The sequence below is a fragment of the Pygocentrus nattereri genome, chromosome 4 (assembly GCF_015220715.1).
Source record: "Pygocentrus nattereri isolate fPygNat1 chromosome 4, fPygNat1.pri, whole genome shotgun sequence".
NCBI classification, from domain to species: Eukaryota; Metazoa; Chordata; class Actinopteri; order Characiformes; family Serrasalmidae; genus Pygocentrus; species Pygocentrus nattereri.
In genome coordinates, this window is record NC_051214.1 from 46,121,739 (window position 1) to 46,149,159 (window position 27,421).

The 27,421-nt window shown below is 39.9% G+C and overlaps 1 protein-coding gene across 3 annotated transcripts in view; it reads right to left on the reverse strand.

Moving 5' to 3' along the window:
- The window catches only part of tmem121ab (transmembrane protein 121Ab), a 95,918-nt gene that overhangs the window by 37,256 nt on the left and 31,241 nt on the right, over window positions 1-27,421 (reverse strand). The window lies entirely within an intron of this gene.

A 27,421-nucleotide genomic window follows, 5' to 3' on the forward strand; every position in this document is an offset into this window, starting at 1 on the left:
GGAACAGCGTCGTCTGAGATTCTCTGCTCTCCCAACTGCTACCGTAACCCTAAATGGATGAAATTGCTGTGGAGTCCTTTGTTGCTTTAGAAAAGTACTTTTAAGGGCTAGTTTTACAGTGAAACTGATGATACTTTATGTTTTAAAGTATTTTTAAAATAATACTATGTAACAGTTGCCATGTAATCTTTTTCCCCCTTTTTTCAATATAGGGTGCTGTACAAAGCTATAAAATACATTTTAATGTCATACTGGCTTGAACACACTGTTATTGTAAAAATTATGGAAATTGCTTAAAGGAACAATGTGGGTAAAAAAGTAAAAAATGTTAAAGTAATTGTATCCATGTTTACAGGTATTGTTGTCATACAGCGCCAGAAAGCACATAAATTTTCTTTACCCCATTTACATCTTCTTAACTCTGAAATTTTGTCTGTTTAGTCATCAACTTCAGACTAAATTTAAGACACAGTACTCACACAGTAGAAGGTTTTGGGTAATGGAAACTGAAACTGCAGAGTGGCGATTGAGTAGTGATATAAGATATAAGATAATATATAATTGCTAAATGAAGATCAGATTTGCCTGTAAAAATTTTCACAACAATGCCTGTAGAGGATGTTTCAAATGACAAAACGTACCATTTGTCTGATCAGTTTTTTGCATATTAACAGTCAAGTTTGTGACTTAGACATCTATGCTAATTAATGGTGTTAGCTACATTAGTTTTGTAGGTACAGTGCAAAACTATGGAAACAAACGTCAGCCACCAAACATGTCTGGTCTACCATATTTTGGGGTAAGAGAGGGAAACTGTATATTTAAGGTTTCCCCAAATTGTCTCTTTGTCTAATGGTCTGTGAATAATAGCAGCACCATTAAACATGCACTAATTAAGATCTTCCCAGTCTGTCAGGAGTATCATTCAAGTGACAACAAGGGAACATTTCAGCATAATCACTCACATTAAAAAGCCCCAAGTTAATGCACCTCAGACAAGAAATATTCTTGTGACCAACAACCACTGGCACAGACAGGGACTTTATCACAGCATTAATCAGCATTACCGGCATCACCTTAAAGGGGAATTTCACATTTACCAATATTTGTGCATGATACAAACTGTTGTAAGTAACCATTCAGAGTGGTTTAATGTAAAATGGTTCACTGTAGAGAAACTTACTGACTTTCTTTACAGTGGTGTTGATAGGAACCAGGGGTCGCAATGTCTACAAAACAAATACAGTCATATGCAACAATTTGGGCACCCCTTATAAATGAATTAACACTAATATGCACATACTGAGCACTATAATTTTATCAGCTCCACAGACCATATAGGAGCACTTTGATGTGCTGCAGTTACAGGCTGTAGTCCATCTGTTTCTCTACCTACTTTGTTCACCCTGTTCTTCACTCGTCAGGACCACCACAGAGCAGGTATTATTTGGGTGATGAATCATTCTCAGCAGTGACACTGATGTGGTGGTGGTGTGTTAGCGTGTATTGTGTTGGTGCAAGTGGATCAGACACAGTCAAGTCAAGTCAAGTCAAGTCAAGTCAAGAGTCAAGAGGCTTTTATTGTCATTCCATCTCTGTACAAGTACACAGTGGAGTGAAATTACGTTCCTCCAGGAGCAACACGGTGCAACAAGGAACACGAAGTACAAAGTGCGAACCTGCAGACATCGTGTGCAAACAAAAAATTAAGCTAGAAACAATAAATAGGACAAATTAACCAGACATTAGACCCAGTAAACAGACAGGACAGTGCAGCACCGACACAGCACTCATTCTGAACATGAGGTCGTGGAATAAGGTGCAGAGATATTTAACACGCTGTGATCTGTGAGTCACGGAGTCAGATGACAGACATAAACACAGCAGTTACTGAGGTAGAAAAAACTGAGTAAACAGTGTAAACATAGTGTTGCAGCAATGTGCCAGATAGTGCAGGTAGAGCATCAAAAGAGTTGTGTATGTGTGTGTGTGTGTGTGAGGGGGGCTTTCAGATCAGTCCTTGTGAGTTTAAAAACCTGAACAAAGCTGTTGCAGAGTCTGGCAGTGGTGGCACGGATGCTCCGGTACCTTCTGCCAAACAGCAGCAGTGAGTAAAGTCCATGTGAGGGATGGATGGGACCGTCCACAATGCTGGTGGCTTTACGGATGCAGCGTGTGGTGTAGATGTCCATGATGGAGGGGAGAGAGACACCAATGATCTTCTCAGCTGTCCTCATTACACGCTGTAGTGTCTTGCGGTCAGAGGCGGAGGAATTCCCAAACCAGGCGATGATACAGCTGCTCAGGATGCTCTCCACAGTCCCCCTCTAGAACATGGTGGTGATGGGAGGGGGGAGGTGAGCCTTCTTCACTCTCCGCAGGAAGTAGAGGCGCTCTCTTGGCTATGGAGTTGGTGTTGAGGGACCAGGTGAGGTTCTCTGTGATGTGGACTCTGAGGAACTTGGTGCTCCTGATGATTTCCAAAGCAGAGCCAGAGATGTTAAATGGGGGGTGTCATCTTTCTAAATACAATGTTGGGATCTATGAAGACGATTTTAAGAAAGGCATTTTTCTTTGCATACAGCTGTACCTGTTGCTTAAAAGCATATCACCCTGCCTCCTGGTGTCCTTGCTCGGTCACATTCTTTACATAGAGAAGTGTCATTTATTTTGTGCATATCTTTCAGCCTCAGATGCTCCACCAACAAAGGTATGAAATCTATTGTATACTAAGGTGGCCATGACTATTAGGCATGTCCATATGTTTGCACACCATTCATGTGTAGTCTAATGTAAACAGTTTCCTGCTCTGTGTGCCATGATAAGCCTTCTGGAGCGAGATAAACTCACTGGATTGAAAAAAGTTATTTGACAGTTTTCTTTGAACCGTATAGTTGCTAGTACGTGAGATATCTTTACATATTTGTCAGTGCACACTGTTACATACCTATTGGTATGTTTTTAATCTCCTGCCACTACACATCAAACAAAAACACTCTGTGATTTGATATTTACTGGGAACACTTAGGAAAGTGAATTGTAGCATCAGCACCGAAGAGGCAGGACCAAGAACAATTCTGAACCAATGGAAATGCTCTGAACATCTGCTTGGTGGCTAGTATGAGGAATAACCCATGTGGGAAGCAGCAGGGAGGTGATAACTTCAGGTGCTTTGATGTGAACAGTAAGGTAATTAAATGCTCCCAGAGTCACTGGCTAATTCAGTCCACACACACATCACCACAGTGCACAAAGAAAACACCAACACAGGCTTAATACGACCAGATTAACAGTTCTAGACCATTACAGGGCTACGCAAGGTTTATGGGATATGCAAATGAACTGACCACACATTTGCAGGCTCTGTGGCACCAGAGTGCTGTGCTGAAAATCTTTTATACAGACAGAACCCAGTCAAAATTTCTCACTTTCAGTACAGAAATCTGCAGACACACCCCCAAAGTTCAGTCTTAGAAGTTGGTTGATCATTTTCTGAAGTAATCAAACACATTCAGTGGTGTTGAGGTCTGGACTCTGGGGTGGTCAGTCCACTGTTCAGCCTCTTTGATGTCTCTGTCTCCTTTTCTAAGTGAGCTCTTCTTGACAGCTACACATCCTTTCAGACCCACAGCACTGAGTGGTCTCCTCACAGTGGAGGGATGGACAGAAACACCTGGGATTTTTTTCAGATTTGAAGCAGCTTGATTTTCTCGTCTCTCTCAGAGATGAAAGGTTTAGGTGCTGTTTATCTGATGGGCACAGTTTTTGTGTCTACCAGATCTTCCAGGTGCTTGTTAAGAATTACATTTTTTTTCCTTTTTTTCCTTTGACTTTCTCCTTCATTTGAATGCATATGAAGAAATTTCTCCTTGGAAATTTCTGCAGAAAATGAAAACCTTGTAATTGAACAAATGAAGGGTGCTGTCGGAAAAAGAAATGTCCTTAGAAAATGTTTTTTTTAATGTTGTACATACAAATAATATTATAATTCAGCTGAGAAATCTGCTTGGGGGTATATATGAGCATGCCTGCATCAGTAGTAGAACAGTGTAGTGGCGTTTTCTGAGTGACGTTTCCTTCACAGCGCCCCTCGCTCAGCCAGACGCCCACACTGACACGCTGCCTTTGTTTTTGATAATTACTGAAGGCGTCAGTCAGGAATTAGACTGTTCGCTTCTGCTCACACGTTCGCACTCCCACTCTGACGCATGGCAGCTGGCAACACCAAACAAAAAGGCTACCAGAGTCTCCAAAGTCAGCCAGGACAGATGCAAGGTCAGTGCTAGATGTGCAGTACAGAGGATCTGAAATCTCCTTTCATCAGCTTGCTTCATCAGTTTGGAATGCATGCATGCCGGAGAGACCAATGCTAAACTGAATGTACATTTTTGAAGATCTCAGGATGAAAGGAGTTTCTTACTGACAGACAGTGATGCTAAAGTTTCCGTGTCCAAACAGAGGAAGTTTATTTCAGCAGCATTAAATATTCTCTAATGCCGGTGTGTTATCAGCACTTTCCGCAAAGTGCCAAGGATGTAAGGGATAAAAATGCTTTGTCTGCAAAAATGAACATACTATATAGGGCATTGCAGGGTTTTGCAGCGGAATTAAAAAATTCATAGCCAACATTCCTAAATTGCTTAGAACAAAATGAATAGGTCATGATATAGTCATGAACCCAGGATTGTGCATTGATCAGTAGGCAGTACGCACTGACAATGACATATTGACAGTTGCTGCAGTTAGATGCGAAGTGCCTCACTGCCTTGCAACCCATTCACTCTATCATGTTTAGCAGGTTAAACACTCTCCACAAGGGGGAGCCACTGCTGGTCCATTACAGCAGTACTGCACATTCAGTTCTTCATATTTTATTAAGTGACAGTTTTTCTGCAACTATGGGCGAATGTGGCTGTCCTGTTACTTTAGCTTTGGCAGATACTGTCTAATATACTTGAATTTACCATGAATATGATTGTTTAAGAATATGATATGATTTATATTATGATTGAAGTCCAATTGAAAACATAACAGGTATGAATGCTATAGTAAACACATGCAGAAAATATTGAAGATGAAAAGATGATATGTATGTACCTAAATAATTTTAAATTACAGTTTATTATTAAACTTTATAGTTTATATTTATTTTTCATATTTTTGTCTGTGCAGGCTTCAAAAGTAGGCTTGCTTTCTATCTATCTATCTATCTATCTATCTATCTATCTATCTATCTATCTATCTATCTATCTATCTATCTAGTCTGTGTGTATAATATTATGAAGCAAACTTACTACACATGTATATTACATTAATGATTGATCATTGATCAGCAGCAGTATTTACACTGTCCAAATAAAAACCAGTATCTCTAATATGATAACCTTATAGAACAGAGGAAAAGCATTGTTTAATTTTGATGTAAGTTCATATGAAAAGATTTTATTATAAGTGGTTTTGGAGCTTTTCTATTGGTCCAATCATCATGAAATTACTGCTGTATTGAAATTAAGTAAAAAAATTAAAATAATAATAATAAAAAAAAGATTTTTATTTGGAGGGGGCCAGTGATGACTCATTTATACAGTTGTATAGTACTGTAACACCAGCAGTACCTGTGTGTGTTCAGTTAATTTGCATATCCCATAAACCTGCATGTAACCATATAATGATCTAGAATTAAGTGTATGTTAGTGTTTACTTTATGCTGATGCACCTGAGTGGATTTAACTAGTCAGCGACTCATTTAACTGCCGTATTGTTCATGTGATGTTCTTGCTGATGTTACAGTACACTTTCCTGTTGGTGGGGTCATGTCCTCAGTGTCCTAGCCTCGCAACATAGACATCCTTTATTGCATATAGCTATAAGTCTATTATCTACCACAGAGATCAATCTATTGATGTACAAGGGAAACTCAAGCTTATTAAAATATATATCACCATAACTTTTAACATTAAAATGCTTATTTGAAATACCTTTCTTCTAGGCAGGTGGAGCGGGGGTTTGGGTGTGATTAACAGGAAAAATTCAGAATTAATATTCTGATAAATTAATGTTGAGATCTGCTTTATTTCTCCAGAGACAATCTTTAGAAAGAAGTTTCTCTTCAGGGTGGGTTAGATGGACACAAAAATACCCCCAAAAGTCAAATTTTTAATTGTAAAGTTGCTTTTTGTACCAGAATTTTCCAATCTCTCTTTATTCCTTATAATTAAACAGGCAGGTGTTGTTACTGTGCCTTTAAAACAAATATATGTAAATGAGCTCTGTTCTGACTTCACTTGAAAAAGCAGTCTGGGCCGAAACACTCCTTATAGCTTCAGCATGAGAGGCCTAAACGGCTGTAAGCTAAATAGGTGGACATACAGTTGTAAGCATTTGCGGCTTGGGTCAAATGACATGTTTAGTTGATTTAATAAGTAATTAATGTCCTCATTTTACTCATTTAATTAATGTCCTCATTTTACTCATTTAATGTCCTCATTGTCCTCACAATTACTTTTACTAGCTTAATTTTAACACAATGAAAAAGAAAAAAAACTTTAAATGTGGCCTGTGCAAAAGTTATGGCACATTTTAGCTTCTATCTTGTATGTTTTTAACATGTTAAAGAGCAAATAAAGAACATGCACTAAAATGTGCAGGTAAATGCCGCGTTTAGATGTGTTCTCTGTAGAGGACGTAACTTATTTTCACTCAGAAAATCAACACAAACGTAATCTGCCTGAGGTGTTAATACCTTTTCATACAACTGCATGTGCATGCATTCTTGTTTGCTATTGTTTTTGGTTAGAGCGAAATGCCACTGGTTTCCAATTTCATTTTCCATTTGGAGTACAAACAGGAGTGCAACTCCACTCTTGATTTTTTCAGGCAGTTCCAGTAAATTATCCAGGCATTAAACTCATGTAATTTCCCAGTGTGAGTGCACCACTTCCTATGAAAGTGGCTAGGAGACTGCGCAAGTGCTCAGTTTGTGATGCAGGATAAATATATATGTCTAAGTCGCTCTTTCAGGAATTCAGGTAGCACAGATAAATGAGTGCAATAGAAATGACTAAAAGCCTTCGATTGCTTTAAAACACTGGAGTAAACTGCTGGTGTTTTATAGAGGGCTTGATTCTGAACAGAACTGTAAATCTACACGCAACACTGCGTTTAGATCACATGTTACTGCCCATCTCTGGCTTTATAGGCCTTTTCCTGATGGGCTATGCGCTTTACATACAACATGCACACACACACACACACACACACACACACTGAGGGGCTGTAGTGAGGAGTGTGAGAGATGTTAAAGTAAGTGGAGGGTGGAAGATGAAGGGAGTTTCCAAGCAGGCATTTTAATGGAAGTGGTAAAAAGAGCAATAGGAGTCAATACAGCACATGCACCATTCTGTTTCTACTAAATTATCCCTCGGTCTGAGTGGTTTTCAATAATTCTGTACACTATATCAATACGCCATTTGCTTTTATCATCCTTGTGTAATTTGTAGGCTGCAAAATGGACCTAAACTGTCACTGGGACGGGACCCATGAAGTCACTTGGGTGGGACCCTCTACCCTCCATTAGATAGAGAACCAAACTGAACCATGTTCTGCTGAAGTTATGTTTTTAAAGTCTTGACTCCACACAATCTACCCTGACACCATGTTTTTGCATTTAATTTTTCTCCTTTTTTTAAAGTTATTTAAAGTATGCACACTTGGGAACCTTTACATTGCTAATACGGTGCTTTTTGACAGTGTGTGTGCACATACACTCTGGCATCTGACTCACATTGTAAACAGGTTTGATGCCTGTGTTTTTGTAAATGCTTGGCAGAGATTGTACTTCTTCTCTGTTGAATTGCTGCTTGTCTGCTGGGAGATGATAAAGCTTATTTTTTACTTGTCATCAGAAAAAGCATCTCTCCTTACACACACACACACACACACACACACACACACACACACACACACACACACACACACACACACACACACATATAGGTGCTTACTTGTATTTCCATATGGGTAATATTACATATAGGCACCTATATGTAATTATAATGTGGCCCATATGGAGTTGTATATAAGTATACCTATATTGTATATACTGTATATTGTATATAAGTATACCTATATGAAGTAATGTCTCATATATGTACATATATATGTACATACATGAAATGATAGGATGTCCCATGTGCATTAAATGTACATTGGAAGTCTATGCAGTGCCATATTTGTGGAAGTTTACCACTGAAGCTTGTTGCTGTGCCTGATCTTTCTCATTTAGTCACACACACACACACACACACACACACACACACACACACACACACACACACACACACACACACACACACGCGCAGACAAACAAAACCTGCCAAATCTGTGCAATTACTAATTGTGTTGAAGCTTATTTACATTGCTGACTCCAAGCAAATGTTACAGTTCATCATTTTATTTTCATTTTAATTAAATTTGATTGAAGATTCATCTGATTGTTTCCTATGCAAACACTTTGCTACTTGGAATTTTATCAAGTGTTATAATCATAATTAAATGAAAGGCCCATATCGTGGAACACTGAATTGTCTTTGTGATCATTGTTAAATGTTCAGTTCTCATGATGCATAAAGGCAATAGTTATACATATGATGTAGCTATATTTATGATAAATTATTACTATTTGAATATAATAAAATATTCTTCGCATGATTATGTGGTTCTTTTCTATAACATACCTTTTGTATGTTTTTTAAGCATCTTTCAAAAACAGCCCTATAGCAGCGAAAAATCAGCCACTCAGCTGTTTAGCTCTGCCCATTAAAGTGATATGAAGTGTTGTTCCTGCAGACAGTCTGTAGCAGAGTTACTGGAAAGCAAGTGGAAGATGTGGGAAAATTGTTAAATGTTGTGCCGTTCCTGGCTGTCAGGAAGCAAAAGGGGTTTTCCAGCGGATCCACATGTCCGAACGGAGCATCTGAAGCTTGTTTATTTTTTTTGCTCTCATCTCTGAGGATTTCAGTCCAGACTTAACAGTTTGTTTCACATTTCAGCCTGAACTTCTCTGTGAACAAGGCACAATACAGGGCAGCCAATCAGAACAGAGGTCATTTACATAGAGCAGTCTTAAAGGCACAGTAACAAAAACAGCCTGCTTAATTATAAGGGATAAATGGAGTTTGGAAAACAGTCATGTACACAAAAGCACAACAACGTGGGGCTCAGGGAAGAATAATAACAGTGGAATATAGAGTCTGACCCTTTAAATAAGAAACTGAAAGACAAGCATAAACAAGCACACACACATGGTTTATTGCTTCATTCCCGGGACGTTGGTGTGATGGCAGCGTCAGCCATGAAGATTAAAGTGAAAAAGGCGGCTGATGAAACAGTGTCTGACGTGACATTTCACCAGCTCATAAAAGCATCACAGTTTGATCTGTTTTTTACTGCATGTATTCCAGCCTGTCTCTGATACACGCAGCACACTGTTTTACATCTCCTCTGCCGTTAAGAACAATGCATGTGCATCTCTATTTATTACAAAAGTGCTTTGTCAGCAAACATGTTGTGTTGTTAGTTGGTTACTATGATTTATAAATGGATAGTTCCAGTCTTACAATCTGTTCAAAGCCATTGTAAAATACACCTATGACGCCTCACAACAGCTGAATTACTTATCCCTGTGCCACGGCATGAAAAAACCCTGGGCTGTTATTGGAATAATCTTTGACTCTCATGCTGCTCGCATGGACCACCGAGTATATAGATTAAGCATATAGATTAAGATGAACAGGACCTGTTTTTTTTGTTTAAACTGAGGGGCTGACAACTTCTTTTCTTTACTTGAACTAGGCTTGTCAGCCAGCTAACATACTCCCACTTGACTATATCTTAGCTATATTTTGCACTGTTGAGGTGCAGGATCATAGTGCAATATACAGAAAACAGGGAGACATTTGAGAGTCAGCCTCAGCACGAGAACTGGGCAGCGTTAGCTTGAGTCTAAATAAGAATCAGTGGTAATTTGTTGATGCTATGGTGTTGCCATGCAGTTGCAAGGGTATTCCAGCTGGCTGATAAGTTGCTGAAATGGTATTGTTAGATGGTTGCTAGGGTATCTCTGGTTGCTTGAGGTTTGCTAGACAGTATTCAAATAAATGGCACCTTGATACACATCTCTGATAAAATGTGTGGCCTGTGTAATATCCTTTTGAAGTTCCTGTAAACTGACAAAGCAAACATGCTCATTTGCATTAAAACCACCTGGCAACCCATTGGTAACCACGCAAAAAATATGTTTGCTTTGTCAGTTTAGAATAGCTTCACATTTCAATGCCTAATCAAATGTATTTGGAGGAAAAGATGCTTATGTAGTATTCCAGGTGGTTGCTAAGCTGTTGCTTGGTGGTTGTTTTGGCATTCCAGTTAGAAGTTATGGTGTTGCTATGGTGTTCAAGGTCACTATTGTGTTGTTAGGTGGTGGCATTCCAGGTGGCTGTTAGGGATTTGCTAGGCAATTGTGATAGAATCTCTGTTGTGAGGGTGTTGTTAGTTGGTTGGTTTGGTGTCTGTCACGGTTACTAATGGACTGTTAAGTGGTTTTAATGCAATTGAGTTTCTTTGTTAGTTACAGTAAATTACTGCCTAATCTGTGTGGCATGCGCCCATCTCCCAGGCCACAATGACGATGGTGAGAGCCGGCAAGAGGCAGGGCTCGGGGACAGGTGCATGCCACAGACAGGTTTAATCTGGGAAAACAATATCACAAAGGCCACAGATTTTTAGGGAGGAACACAGTTAACCATTCAAGGTGCAGTTATTTAAAAACTGAAATTATTATTCTCATATTCATTCTATTTCAGCAGAGGAAGGCCAAGAAAATACACAACAATTCAATGAAACAGTGCATATTAAACAATAATGTAATAATAATAATAACAATCATAATAATAGTCACTGTACTGCACAGCCTCAAGTGGCTTACTGCTTTGTTTCATGTTAAAAGGCATTTTTTTCTTATTTAATTTGAAAAGTAGCTTTGATACTGAGCACAACATTACTTGTAAGAAACAAAAGATGACCCCAGAAATTTGTAATTTGTCTTAAAAAGCCTCAAAAGACTTCTTATATATGAAATAGAACAGCTGTTCCTACAGAGGATCCAGCAGTGAAGAAACACATATTGGCACTTGGCAGAGCAAAGATGAAGGAGCTTGAAAAGATCTTCAAATGCAAGGCTGTGGTCCTTCCTGTGGTTCTTTATGGATATGAAATCTGCTTAATATAAAACGCAGGACTGGATAAATATTCATGCCTTTGAACCTTGAATAGCAAGAAAACAAACAAATGCATATTTGACCAATAACTTGAAGCCAGATAAACACATCGTATATGGGCATATTCTGAGAAAGACCATTCAAGTGGAAAAGTATGATGTTCTGAAGAATTAAAACATTAGAGGAAGAGGACAAGATGGATGGATGGAAACACTATCCAGTCATCTAGGACTGCCTAACAGCACCTTTAGTTGTAGTATCTCTGGTTGTTGTCATGGGGTTGCCAGGTGTTTTCTATGGTATCCCAAGTGGTTGCTAATATGCTTGTATATGTGGTAGTGTGTGAGTCTGTATGTAATGCATTGTTTAGATGATATATGATCATACAATGTTTGGTGGTTCTAATTTGAAAGGTGTGCTGAGGAGCGCTGACATTTAAAAAAAAATAAATAAATAAAATAAAAAATAAAAAATAATACAAAGAACAGTACATTTGCTTTTGAATAACGCAGCTGATGGGATGAGATATGTGGAATTGTCAGCTCTCAGCAGTAGCAGCTGAGCTTTAAGCCGTAGAAACAGCATCAGTGTGCAGTGTGTCTGTGCCTGACAGCAGATCAGTGAATCACGGCTCAGCAGCTCGGCTGAAGCGCGGTGCATATCTCCCATCTCCAAGCACCTAATAACCCCCCAATCAGGAGCTTTTAATTACCACTGTGCTCCTCACTCATCACTTTGCCACCATCACCCCAGAGCGGAGAGAGAGAGAGAGAGAGAAAAGGATGGGGATAGGAGAGAGAAGAGAGAGAGAACAAGAGATGTGAGAGGAGGGAAAGAAAGAGAGAGATACAGAGAAAGAAAAGGAAAGAGAAATAGGGCAGAGAGAAAACAAAGACAGAGTGAGAAAAAGGAGGGAGGAGAAGAGAAGGATGAAAAGAGGAAGAAAAGAGAAAGAAAGAGAGGGAGAGGAAAGAAAATGGGGGAGAGAAAAAAGAGGAGACAGGAAGGATAGAGCAAGAGAAAGAAGGGGGAAAAAGAGAGTGGGAGAGAGAGGTAGAGAGAGAAAAGCGTAGAGGGAGAAATGGGATAGAGCAAAAGAAAGAAAGAAAGGGAAAGGGAAAGAGAGAGAGAGATAAGAGAAAGATAACAAGAGACCAACAGAGTGAGAAATAGGGGGAGAGACAGAGGAAGAAATGAAGAAAGAAACGAGAAACGGTGCAGAGATAAAAAGGCAGAGGAGGGGCCAGAGTGAGAGAAAAATGAGGGAGGGGAAAAAACATCGAAGAAAGAAAAGACAGAAGAGAGAGGGAAAGAGAGAGTAGTACAGAGAGGAAAAGAAAAGAGGAACGATAGAGCAAGAGAAAGAGGAGGAACGCAGAAAAGGAGGAGAGAGTGAGGGAGAGAGGTAATAGAGAAAGAGGTAGAGGGTGAGATGGGGATAGAGCAGAAGAAAGAGAGATGGGAAAAGAAAAAGAGAAGAGATAAAAAGGGGTAAGAAGAAGCAGCGTGAGAGTGAGAAATAAAGGGAAGGAAAGACAGGAGAGAGGGAGACATTTAGCTAGGGAGAGAGAGAAGAAAAAGAGGAAAAGAGAGAGAGAATGATAGAGCAATGGAGAGGGAGAGACGAGAGAAAACAGAAAGGGAGAGAGGGAGATTGTTAAAGGGAGCGTGGAAAGGAAGAGAGGGGAGAGAAAGAAGCAGCGAGAGGGTAGAGAAAGAAAAAGAAGAAGGAGAAAGAGAACAAGTAGAGAAGAGAAAGAGAGAAAAAGCGAGCAGAATGAGACAGAGGGAAAGGGAGATAGAGTGAGAGAGGAAAGAGTGAGAACGAGTCTTTATGAATCCATAATGTGTCTGCGCACATCATTATATTCTCAGTCCATCATCTAATTCCATTTACTTGCTAATTCTTTAATGAATGTGACGAATCAGTGAAATAAACTGAAAGCTGAAAGTTGATGAAGCCTCTGCGGCAAACACCTGATAAACCATAGATGTGGAGAGACTCTCCGAGGAGGCAGCACATTCCTCAGTACCACAAGGCTGTGTGCTCTCACTATGGCTCTAAGGAAGCAGCTGTGAAGATCCTGAAGTTTGTAGATAACACCACCATCATGGGCCACATAGCCAGCAGTGATGAATCTGCCTACAGAAAGGAAGTCGAGCAGCTGGTCTCCTGGTGCAGCATCAACCATCTGCTTTCTAACATGCCCAAGGCTGTAGAGATGGTGGTGGACGTCAGGCGCAAGCCCCCGACCCCTCACAACACCGATGGCTCTCAGGTTTCCACTGTGGAGTCATTCAAGTGTCTGGTCGCCACCATATCTCCCCCCTGAAGTGGGAGAGGAACACGGTCTCCGTCACCAAGATAGCTCAGCATTGAATATTCTTTCTGATACAGCTGAAGAAAATCAACTGATCCAGTTCTACACAGCAGTCATCGAATCCATCCACATGTCATACATAACCATCTGGTTTGGTCCTCCTCTTCACAAGAACAAGCCAAAACCCAGCGCATAATCAGGACAGTGGAGAGCATCAGTGGATGTAGTCTGCCAACGCTTCAGGACATCTACAACAACAGAGTGATGAAGCGCTCTGGAAACATCACAGCTGACTCTTCACATCCTAGACACCACATCCTCCAGACACTTCCCTCTGCCAGATGCAGGGCCATCAAAGCCAGAACAACCAGACATGCTAACAGCTCTTTAACCAGTGCTCATTAACCGCAGTGGACACCTCACACTTTAAACTTAAACTGGGACCATCGAAACGTTTTACTGTATTACAGTGATTCTAGACCTGGACAAATTCCTCATATATATAACAATGAACTTTGAATTACAATTATGTATCTGAATGAGCAATTCTATTATTTGTAGGTAATTCATTATTATTATTATTATTATATATGTATAACGTAATAACAATAATGACATTATTATTAATGAATAATAATGTTATTATAACACAACTTAGTTTGCTCACTGTTATTATACATGCTATTTATATAAAAACCTATATTTATATATTATATGAAATATATTACATGTATTTCATATTTACATATTTATAATAGTTGTTATAATTAATAACAACATTGCATAGTTGTTATTATAGATATTATGTTGTGTTATTATGTTGTAGTTATTCTGTTATTATTTTTATGATGAATTCCATATTATTATTATTATTATTATTATTATTATGCTGTTATTATTTTTTTTATTTGAATTAGTGATTCTGATTCAGAATAGGTGTTTAGTGAAAATATTCTAGTAGGCCCCCTAGTGGTGTAGATGCCAGTGTCAGACGTTTTAACTACTTTAACTAATTTGTATTGAAAAATGGTGAAAGTGTCACCAAAAACTGCAGATCAATGAAATAAGAAGATGACAGACGTTCTGTCAGCATGATGAGTTTTCATGTTGACTCATTCCAGAATAAAAAAAAGGAGAACTCCATTCTATTTCTGCATAATTAAATGTCTAAGATGTAAACAGAGTCTTTCAGAGTGGCTTGGCGTGAAATGTGTCAGTGGTGCTGATAGGAACCAGATGCCGCCTCTAGAAGGTCCCTCAGAAAATTATTACATGAAATGATTATGAACGCACTGCCTGATGTCTGAGACGACAGTTTTGAGAAACCAATGTTACACATATAAACGTAAAAGCTTCACTGGAGGTTTTGGACAGTAAATAAAATGACTATATCTGTGTTGTAGTCATGGCGACTCCAGTTCATATCACCACCACTGTAAAGAAATCTGAGCCTCTGTAATCAACCATTTCACAGCAAACCACTCTGAATGACTTTGTTTACATCTCTACCACTGAAATATGTACAAATTTTGAAAAGTTGGTTTCAGTGGCAGTTCAATCCATCAGGAACGATGAATCACAGAATGCTGTGAATTCAATGAACATACCATATTGTTGCTGTTGGAAGAAAACCTTGTATCTCCATTTTTGACATAATTTGAAAGTATCTGTTACTCTTTACATTGTTTGTAAATTTTATGATGAATGGCCTAAAAGAAATGACCCAAAATGACATGGGAAAATTCTGGTTCCATTGACTTACATTGAAAGTGAAGTATGTTTTTTCCTTCTCCTGTAAAGTTACTATTTTGGAGATACAAGGTTTTCTTCAGACAACAGCGATATGTTTTATTTCTTGCTGCCAAATTTGCTCAAAGTGTCAATGGTTGTTTGGCTTTAATTGACTGTCTATACGTCCAATACACCTATAACACTTGTTTCGTTATACTGTACTACCCTGTATTGTATAATGACAATAAAGTTGAATTGAACTGAACTGAACTGAATTTAATTGAATAAATAGTTCATTATAATAATAAATTGGTTATTACGTGTGAACAAAAGTCAGAACTTCTGCAAGATGTTTTTATGTTAAAGATGGCCTTTGCTCTGTCGTGCCTAAAGCCTCTGCAGAAGAGGTTAACCCCTTTTGCACAGTAGCCTTTTACATTTCCTGTCTGTTTTGGAGCTTCTTCAGCTGCGGTGCAGCTCGCTAGCAGCTCAACACAGTCATTTCACACACAGAGACAATAGAATTATAACACCGGAAATATTTACTTTGATCACATTAATACAATAGCGCTGTCGCCTCACAGCGAGGAGGGCCTGGGTTCGATTCCCCAGCCGGGTAACCGGGGTTCCTCTGTGTGGAGTTTGCATGTTCTCCCAGTCCAAAGACATGCAGTCAGGCCAATTGGACATGCTAAACTGCCCCTGGGTGTGAGTGACTGTCTGTGTCTGTCTGTCTGCCCTGCGATGGACTGGCGTCATGTCCAGGGTGTATCCTGCCTTCTGCCCAATGACCACTGGGATAGGCTCCAGCACCCCCCCCGCGACCTTGAGGGAGAAGCCGCTTAGAAAATGGATGGATGGATAATAATTAATACAAAATATTGGAGTGAATTTCCATTTCTGCTAGGGGGCCCTGCTGAAAGGAGTTAAGGACATAGAAAAGCAGTTGGACAGTTTTGGCAAGAGAGCCTTTTAGATCAGCTTTCGAAATGGCAAGAGCTCCCCTATAAACACTGGGCAGTGACTCGTGTACTGACTCCACCCGGTACATTACATAATAACTTCTTAATGCGTTTTGAATGCGGGAGGCCTACCTGCTGCCCAGAGAGAGGAAAAGTTAGATGGGGTAAACAGGAAGTAGTGCACTGGCCTGGAAATGCAGCATAACAACCTGCCCTCCGTGTTTCTGGGCAGCTCCTCAAAATCAATCTCAGACATTACCATGCAGCTGGAGTTTCATTATTCCTGTCTCCTAATTTCATCTACCCCCTGAGTGATGCCTCTCTGCTCCACACACACAGCCACACATGCATATCTCCTGTTTTGTCACCTGGGCCACAATTCCCAAATCCTTGGCCGTGTAACTGTCCTCGTTAGAGCAGCTATCAGTTTAAACGCTCTCTGATGATCATTATGCTGCGCAGGTTTGAAGCAATCAGACTGAATGCTATGAAAATGTGCTCATATGCATAGATGTAATTTCCACTGGGAACGAGTTAGGGCAGAGCAGGAGTAAGGGGGACACTATCCAACATCCATTTTTTCGTACCTCACACATGTACATTTTCAATGTTAGCCAGAGGTTGTGGGGAAATCTGTAAATAGGACAGGTCTAATCTTAATGCTCCACTGTCATTAACCAAAGAGTTAGAACAGAAGTTGCATGAGAGAATTGATCGAAGTAGAGCTACATCGCCGACTTATGGATCAATCAGTGCCATACACTCATTTCCATGTTTGTGCTACACTTATTTCTATGGTGGCACGGCACCCATGTCCATAGTTTTAATGAACGCCCATTTTAATGATTAAGCTATGCCCATTTTAATGATTACACTAAACTTATTTCCATGGTTATGTTACAATGATGTTGATGGTTAGGCCAGAAAACATTCTCAAACCGAGTAGGCAAACACACATGACAGCGCTCGGCCAACACATTGCAAACATTGTATTGTAAACACGGTATTTGGTCTATACATATATGGTATTTATCCAGAGCGACTTACAATTTGATTATTGTTACACAGGTAGGCAAAGGTGGTGTTAGGAGTCTTGCCCAAGGACTCTTATTGGTATAGTGTAGGGAGCTTACCCAGGTGGGGATTGAACCCCAGTCTACAGTGTAGAAGGCAGAGGTGTTAACCACTACATTACACCAACCACAAACAACCAGTCCTACTGTGTAAACTCACCATGCATTCTGTTGTTACTGTGGTTAAAGCACAACAGCTAAATGTGGACAATTAATGAAGAGTGCGCTGTTTTACAGGACCATTTGGACAGAATTGGCTGTTGTTATAGCGCCCTCTACTGTAATGCTCAGAATGCAGTTGTGCATGTGTTATATTATGAAATGCAACTATGTGTGAAAGCCTTTGTGCGTAGCTTGCTGCATCTGTGTTTGTATCCTTGTGTGACGTATATTTTGAGCCTTACACTGCAGTCATGTCCAAGGTTCTTCTACGCCCATTTCCATGGTTAAGCTACGTCCATTTCAATGGTTATACTACACCCATATCAATGGTAACACAATGTCATTTTCCATTGTTACGATACAATTATATCTATAGTTACATGCTACACTCATGCCCTTGGTTACACTACATTCATTTCCATAGTTACGCTACATCCACCTTCACGGCTCTGCTACACCCATTTTTATGGTTATGCTACACCTTTGTCCATGGCAATTCTAGGCCCATGCTCGTGGTTACACTAGGAGTAACGAGAGTCAAGAAGAATGCAAATGAAAGTTGTTTAATGAGATAATTTTCCATTGTATCAAAATTAGGCTTATTGCAATTGTAACCATATACAACCATAAACAAAGCAAATGGTGTAACGTAGCCAATGCTAGCTAACATCACCTGTGCTGGCATTATTGTTAGTATTTAAGGTTCCTGTAGCTAAAGGTAGTAGCCTAACCTCCATGGCAAGAATTACTGCTATATTACATATGCAAATGATAAGAGACTAAAAACAGTCTTATTCAGAATGTGCATAACATTCCCAGACATTAATGTCAATGTTAGATGTCGCCATACAGCAGTTACACCCAAAACTACCCCTTTGCTCTGTGTGTACTCTCAATCAGTCTCCATCTGTCTCTCCTTGCTAACACGCCTCTCCACTTCCACACTTCAGCACGTATTTCTTTCCTTCTCACTCCAGCGCTCCCCCTGCCCTGTCTGACCCTGCCTGCTTCTTCTTATTCTCCCCTGGCCTTTTACTGCAGATCAAGAGCTGTTTAAAACAATCCACATTTCAGCCACGTCTGAAACAGCTTGATCCCTCTGTGCTGCAAATGCCTGCCTGCTTGCCCTTGTCACACATACGCATCAAGTTTTCTTGAAACTGCAGTAGGTATCCACATCAAAGGGATGTGGTTTGTGTACTAATCGCTACCCAGGCGTAGTCCAGCATGCCCATGGGAAACTCTCTTTAACAAATGGGTTCTTAAAGTGTTCCTGATGGGGCTCTGAAGCTCTCGATATAAAACATTTTTGTTTTTCTAAATGGTTTTCTGTTAAATGGTCAATCTGGGGAAGGTGGGTGTATTGCAAATCCACAATTTCAATATATTCCAGTACACCTGAGCCAGGTAATTAACAGCAGTAGAACTCTATTACCTGTCTCAGGTGTTTTCAGAGCTGGGATAGAGCAGAAATTTAGAGCGGCAGATGGTCCTCAAAGGCTAGATTAGATCATTGGCCATTTTATCAGAAACACCAACCATAACACTTTGTAGGTTTGCGATTACAGACCATAGCCATAATTGAATGTCACATGTGTGCCCAGCATCTGCCTTCAACCATGATAAAAACACACGCGCAACACCACGTGAAAATAGTATGAACATAGTACCAGGTACCAGGTTTACCTAATGGTTTACCTATTACACAATAGCGCCTCATCCACCTCAGGCGGCTGACGAGGTTTGGCATGAACCCCCGCATCCTCAGAACACTTTAAACATGCACTGTGGAGAGCATTTTAGCAGGCTCCATCACCACCTGGTATGGGAACTGCACTGCCATTGAGCAGAAAGCTTTGCAGAGGTGTAGACAGCCCAGCACATCACCAGGTCCAGCTCCCACACCTCCTGGATTTATATACCAGAAGATTCTAAAGGACTCCGTCCCCCAAAGCCAGTGTTTTGCTGTCAAAACTGTAGAGCGGGAGAAGATACAGAAGCAGCCAGTTCTGAGACAGTTTCTTCCCCCAGGCCATCAGGCTGCTGAACAGCCAGTAGTCCTGGTGCATCGGTCTATGGGCCTGTCACTACACCTCTGAATCATCATCATGATGACCGCCACAGTCAAACCACACCGCATCCACACCTCAAACAGACTCACACTGATCTTACTGGGATGTTTATCTAGCCCACCTCAAAATTTCAAGTTTTAAATTTCATTTAATGCCTAAATTATTCTTATTGATACCATAGCACCACAGAACCCTTTTTGGGCTTTATAGAACCATTTTCAAAATGCTTCAACATAGAAACATGTACAACACATTCTCCATCAATCTGAAGAAAACACGAACTATACAAAGGACCATTTTAGCATGAAATGGTTCCATATAGGACTTCTAAATAGACTGAAGAACTCTTGAAGAGCCATCTTTTTAAGAACGTGCCACAATTTTAGAAAATCATCATAAGCACAATAGCATGACTTTTATAAATGCTGTTGTTCTTGCTCACCTGTGACGACAAAAATCCAGTTCCCTTCCAATTTTGTGAATCATACACATTTCCACTGAACTATATTCCATCAATGTTACTGAACGAAAAAAATGCAACAGCCTCCAAAGCCAGGCAGAAATTGCATTTCACGGCTTCTGTGAAAAAGAGTGGAAGTCATTTATTCATTTCAAGACTATTCACCGTGCTTGAGCAGGCAGGCTTAAGGTGATCTAAGCTGTAGCATCTACTGGTTGCCTCCAAATGGAGGCTGAAATGAGCACTAATGTTTGGATCTCCTGATAGTTCTCAGCCATCGATACTCATTCATAAACATCGCCGGCCTGAGTCGAGGCTAAAGAGTCTACAGGGTAGAATATCATCTGTTTTTTAGTTGTTTGGCTCATGAAGCTGTTGAAATCTCTGGTGTAGTGTGTGTGCCAGCTCTAACTCACAAAGGATCGAGGCTAATGATCTTACTCTGTTGTTTTTATTGAGGGTTATTTGTTTACTTGTTTGTTTTATGTCTATTTGGAACCAAGCAGATTACATTGCATTAGAATAGTTTACAGCATCCTCATTATGCACAGATAATATTGCTGCTGAGGCCTGGTACTCATATTTCCTTTGTAGTAATATTTCAATGTAGTAATACAAACAATATAAGCAATATAACAAATATAAGCAAACAAATATAATAAACAATATGTTATAAGCTTCTTTTATATAGCACTTTTTATTTAAGTTGCAAAATTAATAAGTGCTTTACGCAGGAAAACACTGGAAGGATAAACCACTTCGGCCTAAATCAGGGGACGGCAACCCAAATATCAAGAAGAACCCTTTGGTGTCATCAAACCACCTTAGGAGCCACAACATTTTATTTACATTTTACCATCTTGGTTGCAAATTTGTCTCATATGTAACACTCGGACAGGGTAGTGAGATGCAATGTAGAGAATCTTTAATGTACAAAAATCCACAGAGCAAAAATCAGAGTAGAGATGGGCAAAGAAAAACAGAAAACACCAAAATACAGGATAACAGCTCAATAAAGTCACTGAGAGTGGCAATACCTCGCAAGGAGGCAGAATGACAGTCCTGGTTATAAAGGCTGGCTGATGAGCAGATTGTAGGCAGATGTGTGAGTGTGGGAGGAGTCAGCTCTCAATATTCTAGAGAAGCTGATCTCCGAATGAAGGAATGGCCAGTATTTGCAGAAGTGGACGAAGTACACAAATCATGTACTAGAGTTAAAGTAGAGACACCCAAGGTAAAATATTACTCCAGTAAAAGTAGAAGTTCCTCCCTCTAGACCTCAACCTGAGTAAAAGTACTAAAGTATTTCCCTTCAAATGTACTTAAGTATAAAGTAAAAGTACTAAAAGAGTAATTCTGGCTCTGATGTCCTGTTATCATTTTTATAACCAGACTGGCTTCATGAACTCATTTCAGGTGAAAGTCCTCCAGCGTCTCTCTTGGTAAACCAGTCTTTTAATAGAACGTCATTAATTAGTGACGCTGACGTCTATTAAAATGATCAGAAGCACAAAACACTGAAGGTAAACAGTTTCCATCAGGGAGAACCGAGTGGCTCTGAAATCACTTTTTACACACAAGCAAAGTTTCAGTTTAAGATTACTTTGTAAATTAGTTACAAGTTGAATAAAAACTGGCTTTAAACTCAGGATCACAAATAAGTTTCCTTTACTATGTTGATCTGTAGGCGTCTGTTCATAAACATAAACCAGCCCAAACTAATTTACTATAAAATGAAAGTGTTTGTATGAATTCAGAAAAAAAGAAACGCACCAGTCACGACTGCATATGTGGACATATTTCTATATTCTGGTCTATTTACAGGTTAGGTTAGTTCATCATTGGTGCTCTGGCTTTGCGCTTCTTTTGTTTTGACATGTTATGTTTTTATACACACAGAAACCAAAAGGAACGACAGATTTCTCAAAATGTAGGAGGAGAAAGTCGGATATTAGACTCTGAAATGTAGTGGAGTGAAAGGAAAAAGTCGCCCAGAATGGAAAAACTTAAATAAAGTACAGATACAGAAAAAAACTACTTAAGTACAGAAACTAATTACATTTACTTAGTTACTGTCCACCACTGCACATTTGTGCTAATCTCTTATATATGTGCTAATCAGGCTAAAAATTATAAACGAAAACACAGATTGCTCTGCTCTGCTATAAGCCTGAGCTCGGCTATGGCTGCTTTTCTCACATCTCCGGCAGGAATCTTTTCTGAAACTAGAACAGTTTCTTGTGAAGAGTCTCTCAAAGTTCGACATTTTATGAGGCTGAAGTTTCTCATGTGTTTGAATTTTGTTTAAATTTCTCTATTCCACCTTAAATGATGTAACTGCTGCACCATTTAAGACTAAAACATATCAGTAAGTGGGATTAGAACCCACTCCTCCAGGGGAGACTGCCCAGCCATCCTGACCACCTTGCTTGGTCATCTTGACTGAAACAGTGAAAGCTTTCTTGGCTCAGACAGAGCAGACAGAAGTTTCTCCTGAAGTACAATCACCCCTAAAAATTCAGATTTCCACAATATTCTACAATTTCAGGGACACAGCTTATGCTCAGTTCTGCATTAACAGCTTACTTTGAGCAGATAAGGAAACCATCTTATAAATGTAAAGAAGTCCATTCGTCTCCAATTGAGCAAAGTTCATGTTAAATCTTCCTCTTTGCTTTTCCGTTAGCCATTAGCTAGGCGAGCTTTATTTTACTGCAAAGGAGGATCATTTTATTTTTTACCTAAAAATCTAGCTCTGCTGTGGAGCTGCAACAGGGCAGCAAAAGAGCCATAAGCAGCTCCGGAGCCGCATGTTGGCGATCCCTGGCCTAAGTGAAATAACAAGTACCCGTTGATCTTCCATTACTACATTTACGGCATTTGGCTGACGCTCTTATCCAGAGCGACTTACAATTTGGTCATTTTACACAGGTAGGCCAAGGTGGTGTTAGGAGTCTTGCCCAAGGACTCTTATTGGTATAGTGTAGGGTGCTTGCCCAGGTGGGGGATTGAACTTCAGCCTACAGTGTAGAAGGCAGAGGTGTTAACCACTACACTACACCAACCACCATTACTAATTACTAATATTCTGTAGAATGTAATTCCAGCATCAAACCTACATATTTGATGCACACCTCTGCACTCCAGTGCCTACACAACTGGCATGCTGGTTTAAGGAAATATGGTTTGTAAAAGGGAGATAGAAGCATAATTATGCGTAGTAGATAATGCAAGCAGTGTATTTTAATGCGTGAAACTTTTGCGAAACTTTGTTCTGAGAGTTATGCCCGCTGGCAACTAAAAGTGCCACTAGGGTATATGCATATTTTCTCTTTTATAAAACCCTAGATATTCTGAATGCTGTTGTAAAACTGAGAAAAATTATGCACTGAATAATAAGCCTTAGGATGGAATGCACCTGGGATGTTAAGGCACTGAATTGGTCACTTGTATCACTTTTACATGGTGCTGCGGTATAAACAGGAAAAATGCAGATACACATTAATTACAGCACTAGAGATATTTCAGGATCTCCTTGATTTTTTGCAGGCAGGCACATCATTATGAAGGTATGACATTAGTCACCGGAGAATCTAAAGGGGGGGGGGCGCCGGCACGTCAGAACAGGCACAGAGGTGCAGAAGCCACGAGCAGAACCGCGAATTAAAAATGGCTGCCCACACATCATGAATTATGCACAGTACTCCAGGAATTGACTAATTGAAACCATTAGAATCCTGACACGGGTTGTTAATGCTTCCCAGTGTATTTATAGTAATCATTTCCCGTGCTGCACTGCACTGATGAAACATGGGGTGATTATAATGCTACAGCAGCGTGTTCGACAAGGCACGAAACACACAATACGCTGAAAAAGCCTCTTCACACACATCAGACAAATGCCACACACACATACACACCCACCCACACACCCACACACACACCCCAGAGCTGAATTAATATTCTTTTGTTAGAGTTATGAGGAACCTGACCTTTTAAAAGTGCAGTAAAAGAGACAGTAGAAGCCAAACAAGTGCGAGAGCAGACTTGACCTTTTCCTCATGTAGTAGAGCTGAATGTAATATAATAATCAGTCCTGTCCTGGATGCAGGCCATATCTTTCCCAAACACTGAGGTCTTGTCCTCACATATCCAGCTCTTTGTGAAAACAGTTTCTTTTTCCTCCTTTTTTAAACAAAACGCTCATCCACACAGACAGCGTTTCCAAAAATCTCTCCAAAAATGACTCAAAAATGCCTGCAAGCCAGCCAAGCAGGGGACCATGGTGCCTCATAAGATTTGATGTCAGTTTCAAGAAGAACATTGCAAGCATGCATATGACCAAAGACATAGAACGTGAGATTTTTGTACAGCCATTATAATGTTTTGCACTGAGCTGCATTGCGCCTCTCACATCTCACAAAGACATTGAGTTCAACTCCTGCCAGAAAATAAAAACGTAAACAGTTTCACTTGTTTTTTCTTTATGCTGCCATGGCTATGGCATGGAATCCAGACAGACCTGACTGGGCAGAAAAACCATGTTAAAAAAAGTCTGCTCTCTCACTTGTTCGGCTTCTACCGCCTCTTTTACTGCTCTTTTAAAAGTTTGTGAAATTTCTGTCCTGCTAAATCTGCCCCATCAACTGTAAGTGCTATTATTGTGAAAGCATCTATGAGCAACAACAGCTCAACCACAAAGTAATAGACAGAGTCTGTCTGACTCTGGATGGAGTGGTGTAAAGCTGCCACCACTGGCCTCTGGACAAATAGAAACACATTCTGTGGGGTATCGAATCACGCTTCTCTATCTGAGAATCTGATGGACGAGCCTGGGCTTGGTAAATGCCATGTGCCTGACTGCATTGTGTCAACTGTAAGGTTTGGTGGAGGAGGGATAATGTGTAGGTGACCCAATACTTTTATCCATATAGTGTTTTAACATTGACAATCGAGTTAACTTTCAATTTAAAAGAACCAAGGGCAGTAGATTCTCTCACCTATGCCCTACAATATACTGAAGAGGTGAAGCTAAAATGAGGTGCAAATATGTTATCAACCCCCAATTGGTTAACATAAAGAAACAATTGAGTCATTAGCCAAATGTTGAACACAGTTTTGCATTCTCAGTAAATGAAAACAACTATAGGTAATGGCATGATGTTAATGTTCTCAAATTGCTGTGCTTTTCACTTTCAACACGAAAAAGCTCAAAATTGTTTTCACAAAAATCTCAGAGTCTTCAGAAAAATATGTATAACTTTTTATTTTTTAGTTTTAACTTTTTTTAATTTAGTTTTTGTATTGCAAATAGAAATATCCTATTATTAGTATTCGGTGGCTTAATATTCAGTGGCTATGTTGTTACTTATGAATAAAATCTATGTTTTTTCCACAGGGATGTGAATTGTGTTCATACTCACTCAAAAACTGTTACAGTGCATCCATCAATAAAGGCAGCAGCTTCTTTTAAACATTAATAGGAAACATGCTCACCAGCTACTGTGGGGACAGATTGTAATAAGTTTACCTTGTAAATGGCCAGGCCTGCCGGTGAGCCCAAAGTTTTGGTACACACTTCTACAAAAATAGCTCAGCCTGTTTCCATTGGAAATTGAAATCCCTGTAATTTTTGAATAATATGCTTTAGTATGTTATAAGCCTGGGATATTAAGGGGTTAAAGGAGACAGATGGATCACATATGATACATTAGGGTTCACTCAACAGCACAAACCTGCAAATGGACTCTAAGAGATCCATAAAGGACCCACCATTAAAACTTAAATGCACTCCAAGTTGCCAACAGCCTATGCCCCCTTCAACTTACCACCACCCAACCTCATGCATTTTCCATTTTTTGCAGCTCTTTTTAATTGCCCTCTTTTTATTTGTCAGAGAATTTCTCTGAGCCTCATGTAAGTATGGTGATAAGTGTCTACAGAGAAGATTAGATTTGTGACTCAGCAGAGAGTAACAGTGTGTGTTGGGTGTGAAATACAGACTAAAATATAAAGGTGGGCTACATTTAGTTTGTGTCAGGGTTTATTTCTGGTCCTGCACAGTCCAGCCCAGTGCTGAAACACACCTAGTTCACCTCATCTGTTATCTGCTAGGTTTAGTGGCTGTGTTTGAGCAGGGAGATCATTAATCACTGCTGGACACCAGACCTTCAGAATTGAAGAACCAACTGGAGAGCCCTAGTGCACATTATTTAACTTTGTAAAGGGTTATAACCAGCAGTGATTGTTAAATACATGTAAATAATTGCAGTATCTTGTAGGTGGACATATCTAGATGCTATGTTGATAATGTTGATCTAACAAGGTAGCTTTATTCTTTGGTGCCATCCACAGTGTCACGCATTGGACTCATCAATTGAACTCCAACTCCCAGAATACGCTGGGAGATCCTGTGACTCCGGATTAAGGCTCGCGCACCTATCAGCGCTCACAGTCCCCAGACTTTTAACTGATGTCACCTGTGTCTCATTAGAGCACAAAAGCCTGGGCTTGACGATCAGTCAGTGTGAGGTGTTGTCTTCTCTGAAACGTGCTGAGCGCATTCTCCCTGTTCTCTCTTGTTTAACTGTGATTTTGACCTTTTGGGTTCGTGTTTTTGACACTTTTGCTGGTTGTTTGGATTTGTTATGAGACATTTGGACTGAACTCGGACTACTCCTTTGTCTTTTGCCCCTTTTTGTTGCCTTGGCTGCTAGGTAGACGAATAAACCGTCTAACCTCTCATCCGCTAGCGTCTGGGTTTCTGTCACATCATAACACACAGTTTGACTCTTCCAGTTTATTACTTGATATCAAAGCACACCATTTTATTGTGGTTGGTTTTAACAAAATAACTTCAAAAGCTCCGTTGGCCTGTTCCTCAAGCTTCTACTCCATCATTGCCAGTTCAGTCTTCTAAATGGCACATGTTACTGACCTCACAGCACCCTAGATAAAACTTGGGGTAGTAACATTTGGGGCTCGTCTGGGATGTTGTGATTGGCATTTTAATGGGCTGGTGTTGAGAAGAGGAACTTTAGGTTGTCAGCATGAGCTAGATGTGAATGCCAACTTGTCTCATTCATATTAGAGCTTTTCAGTGTCTGAAGCTATTTGAGTTTGTTAGAAGGACGAATCGTGAAAGTAGTGTGTTACGATATGGCGGTCATAGCAAAGCCTAAGCACAGGTTTTAGACACAACAGTCTACAGACAAACCATAACCAGAAAGCGAGTAGTATGTGTACCTGTCTGGTACTTCTCTCACACATGAACATAGGTGTCAATGTCTAGCAATTGTAAACCTTATATCTGCAAGATATATACATTCACTAATACCTGTATTGCTGTTGAAAAACAAACAAAC